The sequence below is a fragment of the Dreissena polymorpha genome, chromosome 15, assembly GCF_020536995.1.
Source record: "Dreissena polymorpha isolate Duluth1 chromosome 15, UMN_Dpol_1.0, whole genome shotgun sequence".
NCBI classification, from domain to species: domain Eukaryota; kingdom Metazoa; phylum Mollusca; class Bivalvia; order Myida; family Dreissenidae; genus Dreissena; species Dreissena polymorpha.
In genome coordinates this window covers 37,746,602-37,761,362 of record NC_068369.1, presented here as the reverse complement: position 1 = coordinate 37,761,362, position 14,761 = coordinate 37,746,602, and positions in this window count along the sequence as shown.

Below are 14,761 nucleotides of genomic sequence, written 5' to 3'. Positions count from 1 at the left end.
TGTCTTTTGCGATTTATTTTATAACCATTTGATGTTCTATAACTCTAAATCTTACAAAAAAGCGCAGTTGTCTAGGATGGTTTTGAAAACTTTATGCATACCTAATACATAATTATTATTCATATGACAAATTTTGTTTAAAGTTGTCAGCAAGACTACATTTAAACTCGCTGATAAAACCATTAACTTGCACAACGTTTGGATTTTCAAACAAATAACCATACCCAAAATTAGTTAGCATTCGCTTGATATTTGCGACCTAATTTGTATAACCTTTATTACAATCGTTTAAAGCGTGTTTGTAAATTTGATTTATGACAGACAGACAGACAGACAGACAGACAGACAGACAGACAGACAGACAGACAGACAGACAGACAGACAGACAGACAGACAGACAGACAGACAGACAGACAGACAGACAGACAGACAGACAGACAGACAGACAGACAGACAGACAGACAGACAGACAGACAGACAGACAGACAGACAGACAGACAGACGGACAGTTTATCCAGACTTTTAAACAAGTACATCGTCTTCATACTAAAGTATACACATTAATTTCTGTCACGTAACTATGTATAACAACATAACATTAAATAACATAAAAGACACATTTACGAGTACGAATATTAATAAACTATCAAGGCGGTGATGAAATTTATTGAACAGTATTATTTAGAATCATATTTCTAATCACAAGAGCTTCTGTGATATATTTACATACATTGTAAATAACTGATTGTTCTCATAAAACTAATAACTTTTGAAATTTATGTACAGATGGGGTTAATACAAAATATACGGCTTATATATTTGTTTTTCAATCCGTGTAACAACGGCATACACATATAAAATGGTATCCATCTTCTAAATCCAAGTCATTACAACATAAACAATAGCGTTCATTACGTAGTATGTTATTTTGGGCGTATCTGCCTGATTGGATTTTCAACGGATGCGCAGAGATTCTTAATCTTACAAAACATAATCGCAAACGTTTAGGAACTAAGTCTAAAATATGCTTCATAATCCAAACAGCTTTTAATAATTTTGTACATCATTAAAACAGAACTATTATTCATTTTACCGTACCACTCTTATTTAAAATTGTCAACAAGTCTACATTTGACCTCGCTAATAAAACTATTAACTTGTACAACGTTTGGAGTCTCAAAAACATAACTAAATCCAAAATTATTCAATATAATTTTTACATTTGAGTTTGTATAACCTTTATTACAATCGCTCGTATGTACACAATTTGCATTATGGTAATCTCATTTTTGAGAACCTTAAAACATAATTTAACAATTCTAACAAATTTGTTTACATACAATGAGTATCTTCCTAATTCTCCATTAACAGCAACATTACATGCATTTATTTTCATCGTTTGCACAGTTTGCACAGTTTGCACAGTTTCACATGTATGCGTTCCATATCATCTGACTTCGTGAAGCCCCATACGTCTGAAGCATAATTTAATATTGAAGCCACAAATGAGTCAAACATCTGGCAAATATTTTTGGTTTTTATGTAAAATTCATTGCATTTAAAAAATAATGTATTCATGGCTTTAAGGGCTTTACCAACCAAATGCTCCTGTGTAAGTTTAAAACCCTTAGTATAATTTAACACTAAGTAATTAATGTTGTCGACAACATCACTATCATTACCATTGTCTGTCAATTTTTTGTTATCTTTTAGTCCGAAAAACCATTATTTTTGTTTTCGCAGTGTTTACATTTAACCCCATTAGAATTGCAATACAAGTATTGTGATCTAAATGAGTTTGCACTCAGCAGGTGACTTGCATTAAATAGCCATGGCATCAGCAAAATATAATAAAATCAACACAATATATTCTATATTCAAGCCAGAGTTAATGCTATCTTGTAGGTAAAGTTCAAGATCTTCAACAAATAAAGAAAACAAAATCGTCGACATTACCTCCCCTTGCCTCAGTTGAACAGCATAACTAAAATAATCTGAATAAGATGAACACGATAAAACACGAGACTTGACATTTTTATACATATCCTTAACTATTCTAAGCAATTTGCCTTGAATACCAGACTTAAACATCTCTATCTCTATTTAGATCGGTTTTCCATAAGTTAAAAAACGTTAAGCGGCGTGATACAAATTTTGTGCAGTAACGCACTCGTGATTAAATCATTCCGCATGCTTTATACTGGTATTTACACTGAACCTAGTTTTTGTATTAAAAACACTGCTTTTGGAAAATAACGGGTCCGCAACACTGCGAATGGTATCAGTAAAATTATTCAAAACGTCATTGATTGATGATCGACTTGAAAAATCTATATGTTGCACAATATTATTAAATGAAGGTAACATATAAATAATCCCTGAGCGAAATTGCTCGCGTAAAACATCGTCCCATTTATAATTGATATCAGTGTAGGATTTATACTCTGATGGGACATTATTACAAAACAAGGAGAACTGTTGCGGGACGTGGTCACTAAATTCGTAGAAATCATGCACGGCAAAATCCGATATAGTTGAAAAACTGTTTTCTTTTGTCAACATATAATCAATGACAGACGTACCGTTATGAGAATAAAAAGTATGCTTGCAGCTATTGCCAATTCCGTCATTAAAATTGCGTAAACCTGTAGCTTTACATAAATCAAGTAGTTTTACACCATGACTATTTACTAAATTATCTACTGTGGCCCTAACTAAGGTGTTAACTGGGCAATAATCATCGTCATCATATACAGTCTTAATTATGTCTTGAACAATATAATTATATTTATTTCCAACTCTACCATTTAGGTCGGCTACAACAAAAATTTGACCACGTTCAGAATAGTAAGTTATATTGTTTTCTAAAATTTCAAAGAGATAAACGTTAAGTGGGAGGCGGAAAACGACAACGGGCGAGGCATGGAATGGTATTGCGCAAGGGGGGTAAGAGGGTTACGGTTAGGGTTTGGGTTAGTGTTAGTGGTCGGGTTAGGGTTTGGGTTAGCCTAAACCCAACCCTAACCCTAACGCTTACCCTAACCCTTTTTTGGGGTTATCACCCCTGACCATGCCTCGCCCGTTGTAGTTTTCCGCCTCCCATATAAGCACGACGGTGCTGATGTTAAGATCCTTTCACGGAATATCAACGGTGAAACAGAATGTAAAAAGTCATGTTCTAACTTTGTAAATAGTGTGAGCAATCACGATATATGTTGTCTGTATAAATCATGGACAAATAGTAATAGCGATATAAATTGAAGTGGATATTTATTTAGAAAATTCGAACATAAAAAAGCTCGAAGAAATAGTCGTGGCATTGTTTTGTATACTAAATCTGAATTATGATATATATATATATATATATATATATATATATATATATATATATATATATATATATATATATGCAACATATTTGTGGGAGCAGCAGTCTCCAGTTTACAATATACTTAAACGTGGGAGGCGGAAAACTACAACGGGCTCCCTCGCTCGCACCGGAGTTCCGTCTATGTAGAGGGTTTCGCCATTAAACACTGCGTCATGATGGTCGATTCATATTTTGTTCGAATTTTCTTTGATATGCCGAATTTGTATTTCTTTCCCAAGTTTGACCAGGAACCAAATATCAAAATTTCAGTTAAGAAGAAACTAACATTCAATTGCGTAAACAAGAAAACGTTACAAACTAGAAATCCTTCCAGATCTGGAGATAATTTCGTCATGTAATTTTGCGATCATATATAGTTTTATTTTAAGTAACATGAACACTTTGTCAGATGCTGTTGCTGGATCTTGTTTGTAAAGAAAAAACCTAGCCTACTCGGGCGGTTACAATAATTGAAGCTTTATTTCATTTGAATCCGGGTTTCCGTTTTTTTATATTTAGCTAAACGAGAGAATGAAGTAGCAGCAACATAATTTAAAATTATCAAGTGAAATTGTATTAAAGGGGACTTGTTAACATTTTTGTAAAATGACCTTTTTATAATAAACGGGACGTTTTATAGTTTCACCTTGGCGGCGGGTGGGCGGGTGGACGGGTGGTCGGGCGAATGGGCGGCGTCCACAGCAGTGTCCGCTCTCTAATTCAAATAGTTTTCATCCGATCTTCACCAAACTTGGTTAGAAGTTTTATCTAGACAATATCTAGGTCAAGTTTGAATATGGGTTATGCCGGGTCAAAAACTAGGTCACAGGGTCACTTAGTGCATTTCTGCATTTCAAGCATTTAGTATGGTGTCCGCTCTCTAATTGAAGTAGTTTTCATCCGATCTTCACCAATCTTGGTCAGAAGTTGTATCTAGACAATATCTAGGTCAAGTTCGAATATGGGTCATGCCGGGTCAAAAACTAGGTCACAGGGTCACATAGTGCACGCATCATCGTGTTTCCGGCCGCCATGTTGGCTGTTTGTAAATAAAGTATATTTTAAAGCTTCTGAAATTAACCGCCAAAGTTACAGGAAAACAGAGAGGCCCTGCAAGAACAGAGAAATCCAAAATCCACTACACTACCGCTATTGATACCTTGCCCGTCCATGACTAATTTTTTTTTCTTTTTCGTAAATTCTTTAATAGCACTATTTCGGACGTCATTTGGTTTTCGGAAACTTTTTTCTTGGTTTTTATATTACAGTATATAGCAACTACCAAATGACTTAACACAGCATTATTATTTATTTATATAAACTTTTTGGGTTATTTACCGGTGCGGTGCGTGTTATTTATGTTAGACTGTCAGGTTATTAACGGCAATAAGAATACATTATATATATATTGGTTGATTGTCCCAGGATTGCGTTTGTAGTAATTATTCTTTCTTTATCCCCTGTCGATTTCTTTTTCTCATTCAATTCCTACAATGTCCTTTCACAACAAAACATCCAAGGGGCAGAGCAAGAACCTGGCCCCTTTACTAGGGGAGGCACTTTCAGGGTTAGATTCCCATCATCTTACTCACAACATCATGCCCTTTAAGTGCCTCCTCCAGTCAGTTGGAAGCGTAGGCCCCATTATGTCTTTTTTCACTATTTTTCAACTGGCCTCGTGTTTGGCTAAGGAGCTTCCTGGACTCGTTGAGCGGACTGTGCCTCTTGCGTCCGGTTGCATTTTACTGCAACTCAAGTCCGCTCAGGCGCTTGCCACCCTACTCTCTAGGGGGACTTTCCACCTTGGCAGCGTCGCAGTCCGGGCCTTATCACCTTCAAACATGAGGTCAGTTTCAGGTTTTATAGCAGGGATCCCGGAAAGTCAGGAACTCATCCCAGCAAACAAAAGACGTCTTTTTATGGTTGTTGAGGCGTTGTTCTGGGCAGAACAACGTCTTTACAACCATAAAAAGACGTAAAAAGACGTCTTTTGTTTGCTGGGATGGAACTTCAAGGAAATCTTATATTTAGCCCTGCGATTCCCCTTTCCAAACTCTCTATAACTAACTTGGAAAGGGTTAACCCCTATCGCCCTGCGCCCCCTGGCTTTCCGAGACTGGTCAAAATAACTTTCCTTACATCTATCCCAGTCCCTAACAAAATCCTTGTGAAGGGCACGAATATTGCCCTTGACATTCGTCCCTGCCCGGTCCAACCTGCCCGGTGTTTTAACTGCCAGGGTTTTGGACACATAGCCAGCAGGGGTAAATGCTCCAGCATCACTACCTGTTGCCGCTGCGCCGGAACTACTTGCCAGAGAAGGTGCACCAACAAAACACGTTGGTGCGCCAACTGTGGCGGCCCGCACTCTGCTTCCTACCAGGGGTGCCCCTCCTATAAGAAGGCTGTCACCTTAGCCACCTTCGCTCATTTTTATGGGGTCACCTGGTCCGAGGCGGAGAGCAGGTTATTTATGCCTGACACTGCGAGCCACAGCGTGGGCGCCCGTAACACAATCAACACAACCGGTTCCAAGTCATCAACCAAACATGCCTCTGCCGGTATTATCACGCCCCAAACCGAGAGGTCATGTCCTTTAGTTGAGGGGCTAGTGGGTAAGAGTACCCCCCCTCAACCTTTAAATAGGGAATCCCCCCCCAAGGTTACTATTGTGGAACCGGTAACCAAACACACACCCGATTTATGCACCACCCCCCCTGTATCGCCTATCCAGGGGGATCCACCCACTCAGAGACGCCCTCCTGTGGCTACCAGGGGGTCCTCCCCGTCCACCACGTTGACCGACGGTGCTAGCGACACCACCTGTAGTGGTCCTACACTGTCGGACGACTCTATGTTTGATATCACGGGGAGAGACTCTCTGGTGTCAGTGCACTCCAGTATATTGGAGAACCTTTCTATCTCTGGTATCTGTGAAATAGAGGAGGAACCCCGAGTTAGTGTCCCCCCTAACCGTCCCAGAATGGTCGACTCCCAGACATCCCCAATGAGCTCCCCTTCCGACAACACCAGCAGACGCAACTCGTTTGCTGGGGACTCATTTATTAAAATCAAGGATCCGCCAGCAACAGGTCCCACATATAGGAAAATATATCTCAGCGAGCTGGCGGATCTGGTTGCTGAGATAATAAAGGACCAGAAAAGGCCCACTGGGAGTCGAGTTATATCTTACATTTATAACAAAATTGATTCTCGATTCAAAAATTGCAGAGAATCAATAACAAAGGTTATCCCCCCTGATAAAATTTTAACTAATAAAATCCATTCTGGAACTGGGGATCCTCCAATAGTAGTAGCAGATCCAGGATGCCCCCCCCCGGCCAGCGGTACCCTCCCCGCAAATAAGAAACACTTTCGGCTTGCCAGGACCCCCGCGAAACTCAAAGGGGCCTGTGCAGGCCACAAACTAGGAGTTAAATCTCCTCACCACTCAATAAATCAGATTAAACGCAAGTTAATTTCGCACCACTATGGACAGTAACCTGCAAATAATTTCATTCAATGTTGGTGGTCTTTCCGCCAACAAATTTACTGAATTAAAATATTTTATTGATTGCAACCCTAATACCCATATCATATGTTTACAGGAAACTAAATTTTCAAATATTTCTGTAAAACAAATACCAGGGTATAACTGCGAATTCAAGAATTATGTTACTTCAAACCAAAATATTGCCGGTGGTCTTGCCATATATATTAAAAATTCAATTAATTATGAACACCTGGGAGTGAACAACCAATTTAAATCTGATGGTAGCACTGCTATTGAGGCATTAGCAATTAAATTGGTTATTGACAAGAACCGGCCTCTTATCCTGGTCAATTTATATTCAAGAGGATGTGATCTTGAAACCCTGAACGGCCTCTTTAAGGAATTAAGGACCATTAAAGGACCCTTTGATGTAATATTCACAGGCGACTTTAATGCACATCACCCTGCTTGGAGTTCCATAAATTCAGATGCAGAAGGTCGGGCGGTAATAGAATGGTTGGACGAGCAAGATCTTATACTGCTCAATGACGGTTCTCCAACCAGGCTTAACCCCACTGGTTTAAACTCCCACATTGACCTTACTGCTGTTAATGCCAGGATAGCAAGTGCATCTGCATGGGCAACTGTTAAAGATACCATGGGATCTGATCACCTCCCACAACAGGTTACCCTGCTCAACTATATTGCACAGGGAACTGAGGCCCAATGCTCAGGGGAGCAAAAGTTTTTATTGGAAAAAGCTAATTGGGCTCAGTTTAGGGACCTCTGCTCAGATCTCTCCCTTGCAGATGTTCACTCCCAGGATCCAAATCTGTTTTGTATTAACTTAACCAGCAGGATACTGTCCATAGCGGAATGTAGCATACCGGTCTCCTCCGGCAAGGTTAATTATAGGTCCCTCGAAAATCAGGCAAAGCGGGTTATTTTGGACGCAAAAACTCAAAATTGGAAAGAAGTCTGTGATTCAGCTATCATTAATAAGAAAAATACTAGGGATTTTTGGCAAAAAATTCACAGAATTAAAGGAAATTCATTCACCCCTGTACCGTTACTTAAATACAAAGGCGAAATTGCCACTACCCCAAGGGACAAGGCTCAATTTTTGGTACGACATTTCCAATCTGTTTCCAGTGACTCAAACCTTCCCATTGAAACTCTGAATTATCAAAAGCGGTTTGAGACTGAACACCGAAATATTTTAAATGAGCCTGGGGATAATAGCACGCCTCTCAATTTACCTTTCACTATTACAGAATTATTAAGTGCCATTAACAGCAGGAGCAACACCGCCACGGGGCCTGACAAAATAGCATATTTAATGTTTAAAAATATGCCAGCCATAACTCTAAAAATCTGGCTTAACCTATTCAATCAGGTGTATAGGACAGGCAGGATACCACCCGAGTGGAAGCAGGCCACAGTGATTCCAATTCCTAAACCCGGTAAAGACAAAAATGATCCAAACTCATATCGTCCAATAAGTCTAACATCACATGCAGGTAAATTACTAGAAATAATGGTCAAAAATAGATTAGAACACTTATTGGAATCTAATAACATACTAAACCCCTTCCAGTCTGGCTTTAGGAAGGGGCGATCTACTCTTGATCAGCTAGCTAGATTACAACATGATATTCTTTCTGCAAAAAATCAAGGGCAATCAGTATTAGCAATTTTTTTGGACCTTCAGGCCGCCTTTGATTTAACATGGACCTTCGGCATACTAAAAAAGCTAGCTGACTATGGAATCACTGGATACTGTTTCCACTACCTCAGAGCATTCCTAGAGGGCCGTAAAATCCAGTTCAGGGTCGATGGGGAGTTATCAGAGGTAGCCATAACTGACCGCGGAACCCCTCAGGGGTCCGTAATATCCCCAACTCTGTTCTCCCTCATCGTAAACGGTCTACCTGATGCCGTAAAAGACTCAGGAATGGTTATCTCCCAGTTTGCCGATGACTCAGGCACTTGGTTAAAGGGGTCTAACATGTTACGCCTGCAAAAGATGGCTCAAGCAGGCTTAGACTCCATATGGAAATGGGCAATTGAATGGGGATTCAAAATTTCTCCAACCAAAACAGTAGGAGTACTATTTTGCGAACAATTTCAGCACTCTTTGGACTTAAATTTAGGCGGCACCAAAATTATCTTTGAAAAAGTGGTGAAATTTCTAGGTATGTACCTAGATAAACAGTTAACTTTTACTCACCACTTCAAATATTTGGCAGAAAGGTGCGAAATGGACCTAAATTTAACGAGAATGTTAAGAGGCACAGGTTTCGGATCAGATAAAAATAGCCTCTTAACACTCTACAAGTCCCTTATACGTCCAAAGCTAGATTATGGAGCCCAAATCTATGCATGTGCTAAGCCAAACGCCCTAAAAATGGTTGATGCCATTCAACACAAGGCCCTAAGGATAGCTCTGAGAGCCCTAAACTGTACACCGGGTGCACTGCTAGAGGAGGAGGCCGGTGTGTTACCTCTTGACTTGCGTAGAAAGCAACAGTCCCTCAATTTCTAGGCCAGGGTTAAGTCTCGGCATGGTTCAAACCCCGTTAACAAACTTGTCGGGACTGGCACCTTCGTCAAGGGGAAAATACTTAAGCGTAAGCATGTCGCCCTACCTTTTGGTGCGAGTATTAGGACCCTGGTTGAGGATGCCGGTCTCGACAAGGTTCATGTAGCAGACCTGAGGCCCTCCAAGGCCCCCCCCTGGACGTTTGGACCCATTGATGTTGACCTATCACTCTCTAATAAAAAAAACGAAAACTGACTTGCCACAACTCATCAAGTCAGAAGCTCTCTCTCTTATAGATAATATGTATGCTGAGCATCTAAAAATCTACACTGACGGCTCCAAATGCCCTAACTCTGGTTTGGTAGCCAACTCTTTTGTAATCCCTTCAAAAAACATTAGTAAAACGCACAGGCTCAGCAACAATCTCTCTATTTTTACAGCAGAACTTTTGGCAATTAAATTCTCTCTGTGCTGGATATTGGTTAATAAACCTACTAAAACTGCTATTTTATCAGACTCAATGTCATCTCTTGAGTCCATAAAAAAACAGAAATAGCAGATCTAGGCCTGATATTTTAGCTAGCATTTTGGAACTTCATCAACAGTGCCTAGATAAATCTTTAAAGGTCACATTAGTATGGTGTCCAGCACATGTCAACATCAGTGGGAATGAACAGGCCGACAGGGGGGCCAAAGAGGGCCTCTTGAGGGGGGCCGTAGATGTTGGGGAACCCCTGGCACCTTCTGAGATCTACTCCTTGACAAAGAAATTTGTTTTGGGCGAGTGGAATCTCCGGACCGACAATTTGTCTTCCCGTCGACATACTTTTACTAGACCTGCGAAAACCCTCAGGCCGCCTGACAGATACTCAGCAAGAATTGTGCTTGACAGAGCCATCACGCGCCTGAGGATGGGAACCACTCTATTACCCGGTGGCGCAGGAAAGTATGTCCTCGGTATAGACCCTGCATGTCCTAGGTGCCAGGAACCTCTCACTGCGCCCCACATGCTGCTACACTGTCCTAACCATAAGGCGCAGAGGGACCACCTCGAAGCTGCATTGCACTCCCATGGACTAGTTTTTAACCTTACCAACGTGCTAGACCCCAAGGGAGCAGCTAGGGGCCCGGTCTTCTCTGCCCTCGCCAAATACTTACTAGATTGTCAAATAACTGACAAAATCTAGGTCATTGGGGGAGGGAGAGCAGCCAACACCCACCTAATTATACAGTCTTGTGACTGTTTTCTTTTAAAAATGTGTAATCTCTGCACAAACCTGATGTAATCAAATAATTGTGTTGGATTTGTGCCGCTTTTGCACAACCTTTATTTTAGTTTTTAATGGGTTTATTGTTCTACCCCGCCCTTTCTAAATCAGGCCAATGGCATTGACCTGGTCTTCTTTATTTTAATACATTTTTTATGAGAGTATGACGTTAGTCCACCATTTACATTTTTCAGTTTTTTAATAAAATCATATTTTATGGCATTTCTTACTACAAGAAAGGACGAGGCTGTCCAGTAACCTGGGATTGTTGGCTGCATTGCACCCCCTCCCTTCCTCTTTGACACCCCATCCTTTCCCCTTCAAACTCGAAGAACCATGTCGGACTGGAGTGCACGGTACAGGGCCTTATACCTTGATAAATACCTATTTAGCCCTATCCAGGACAAAGTATTGTCGACTTTGTTGAAACTGCTAATTTTGATCCTTGGAGTACATAAAATATTGTTATAACTGCTATTTTGTGTAGCAATTTCATTATTTTTGTGAAAAACTGCTATTTTATATAGCAAATTGCCTTAATTTTTATCTCAATATTGCTATTCCTACACCATAGCAACCATTTTACTTTGTATTGCACTAACTCATGTTAAAAATTGCTACTTTTAGAGCAAATATCCTTATTTTTAATATTAAATTGCTATTTTATATAGCAAATTGCCTCAGTTTTTCTGTTTAATTGTCATTTTGCATATCATACAAGGTACTATAGTATTATTTCCTCCATTGTTATCACCAATATATTAATAATATTGGTTAGACTAGAGCTTTTTGGGTTTATTTTAATGCATCTAGGTAACATTTGGTCTTTTTACCATTTTATATCTTACCATATCAATTTTCCTTCAATAGTATACAAACTATTTTTCATTTACCGTGCACTCCCTCTGGACCAGGGGAAACAACCATTGAAGTCTCCATCACCACAATTACCTCCCTTAGTACAACTGAGTGACACCACCTCTGCTGGCTTTTCTCTTCCCCCACCCACATCGGCCTACACTTCCAAAAAACTCTCCTTCTTTCATCCCTCCAGGGTGGCAACATGTATTTTAAATATATAAATGCATATAGTTCTGTACATATTGTAAATAATGTACCTTCTTGTACAAATTTAGCTGTTTTTGTCTCATTTTTAACTGTAAAGCACATTGTCTTACCCTTAATTTTTATGTGGCCCTATGAAGGTGACCGTTTGGAGACACATAAGTTATTGCCCTTAACATATAAGGGTGTTTTACTAAACCCACTTTTAAATATTGTTTTAACGCCACTCTGGGGGGACCTCTCTTCGCCATAGCCCAATCTTCCTTAAGTTCCATACAGACAGGGTCTTACGTTGGAGCATTACGGCTATATTCCCTGTCTGCAAGTGTTCAACATTGAGCCACATACATAAACTTGTATTCATTACTTTTTAACAACTCAATACTCAACTGCAACATTAATATATAATTGAGAGTTACACTCCCTATGTGTTATCATATATTGTCTTTTTTTCCCTTTCCTTTTCATATAATTACATGTACACATGCAATTTCACTTTACATTTGAGAGCTGTTAAATCAGGCTCTGGCATCCCTATTAATTAAAGTTCATATATATAAACATATCTCACCAATGATTAGATCTTGTTGTGTGGCATTTAGTTTAAACCTTAAATATACTCATAAAAATGGTACTTGACTGTGTATGTAAACATATTGTGGCAATGTTCAACCACTTTGTGATCTGGAAAACCCTCAAGTATTACTATTGTATTATTCAAACATATACACATATGTGTATCCCTTTTTCTATAAGACTTATATTTAAATAGTCATATTTGGACTCTAACATTTAAAACACAGATCACAAAGTCTAAAGACTCCAACAAAACCCATTGCAGTATATACTGAACAATGGGTCTGGTAATGATGATGCCACATACAACAGTATGTGTGTTTTCACCATCTTTACTTATAAAAATTGGGCTATTCTTTCTCTCTCTCCTCCTTAAAAAACAAAACAAACAATAACATACAATAACAACATCATTTTAATGATAATAATTAATAATAAGCACATGTAACATAACATAGACATAATAATTATAGCTATATAATAAGTCCAAGTTCTTTCGGATTTATCATCTTTTTCTTTCATTTATATTTTTTGCATATAGACTATTATTGTTTACTTTTTCTTAAAGTACAAATTCAGCCGTGGGAAAATCTATTTATAAAACGGATTGACCTACTGGCAAACCGTAATAAGAAATTTCGGCCAATCAGCGCCATCGTTCTATAAGCGCATCAACCAATTAAAACGCCGCTTTTTAACAGCGATAGGCATATCCACTGTAAAGAACTGCGTCTTTTTAACGCTTCATATAAAGGTTATATATTTTTTAAACCAATAGATTTTTATTAAGGCACAGCACCAACACTGCAAAGTTTTATATTTATATCAATGGTACAGCCCAGTAAAATCGGGCTGTCCATTTTATGGCCGTTTTCGACCTTTTTAAGCAGAGTTATATGTTAAGCAGTGTGCTCGGGCAATGGTTTTTAACCGAAGTCCCGAGGGTAAATAACCCCATTAGTCAGTCAGTTTGGCACTCTTGATAAAAATAATTGTCATCTAATAAAAAAGAATGAATGCATTGTGTTTAAACAAGCAAAATAACGGTATTGACTAATACATATTTTAGCATATTTGCTCATTAACGGATGATCTTCACTCGAAACCGGTGACATAATAAAGCGTTTGTAATGCTTTTCTTTAATTTTGAAAATACATCGAGTGTTTTTATTGCTGCTTTCGATGATCTACGTGATAACCATTGCGAGAATCTCGGTGTTGGCTTGAAAAACATTATCGCTGGTTCAATTTGTGACTTTTCCCTTTATGTCCATGGAATAGTTTTAACTTGTTTTGTGATGTGCTTTACATCTATCTAATATGCTACACGCATTAACTGCATCGCATTTCATTCGATTCCTTCATCATTTAAACACTAGAGAAATACAGATAAGTCAGTACGAGTTCACTTACTGATGTCCTACCTGGACACATTGTCGCTTAATCGCGATCTATTTATTGAATAATCTAATGCGAAACATGAATAATATTCATAGCCAATGTTGCGGTGTATAAGAAAAGCAAGGTCAGAGAATATAAGCTAAAAATGGACGTTTCTTATCAGTTTAGAACTCAAATTACAATGGCGTCAGTTTGCAATAGCACACATCCGCTTAATTATTGTATGAAGTTGTTACGGGGTCAGATCCAATATTATTTCCATAACGGATGTTTCCTTCCATTGTTAAGAGCAACACACATACTTAATTAACTGTCATATATGATGTATACTTTAGAAGAAGTAACCCGTAACACACACAACTCTACACAACAGGTGTATAAGCGTTACCAGGTCAAAATACATCCACTTGAATAATGGGGGAGGGGGCGGGGGTACCGTGACAATTCAGAATGCTTATACATGTACTTATTCTATAAGGGGTGTTACCGTCTAAAGATCAGAACACTACCACGTCCATAGTACTCGAAAACACAGTATGTCTCAAGAACACATTCACATGGGTAATACATAACAAGTGGGGTTTCCTCCGGGTACGCCGGCTTCGCCCCACAACACATGACCAAACCAAAATTTAAAATCGTTCAATAACAACTAGAAATAGTTGGACATTTCATCCATATTTAAAAATTTGTCCAAACCTCGTTAGTCTAGTAAGTGAGTTCAGTAGGAGTGCTTGAGCACACTCCGGGCCCACACTTAATGCAGCCTCAGGTGCGGAAGGACCTCATAAACTTCGAAATTCTAGTACAAACATTGCTTTGAATCAAAACTACTACTAAATTATGAAAAATATGCGTATGTATCAAACTATAATATTAGGTTTTAAGGAACGATGTAACCACACAAAAAGATAAAAACATTGGTTTATAATAGATTGCATATCGAAATAACACTTATATCTTAATATATCATAGTTACGTCTGCAAAACGTATTTAGCTTTAACAGTTTTACTTTAAGAAATGTGTAACGTAATTTGTACTTTAA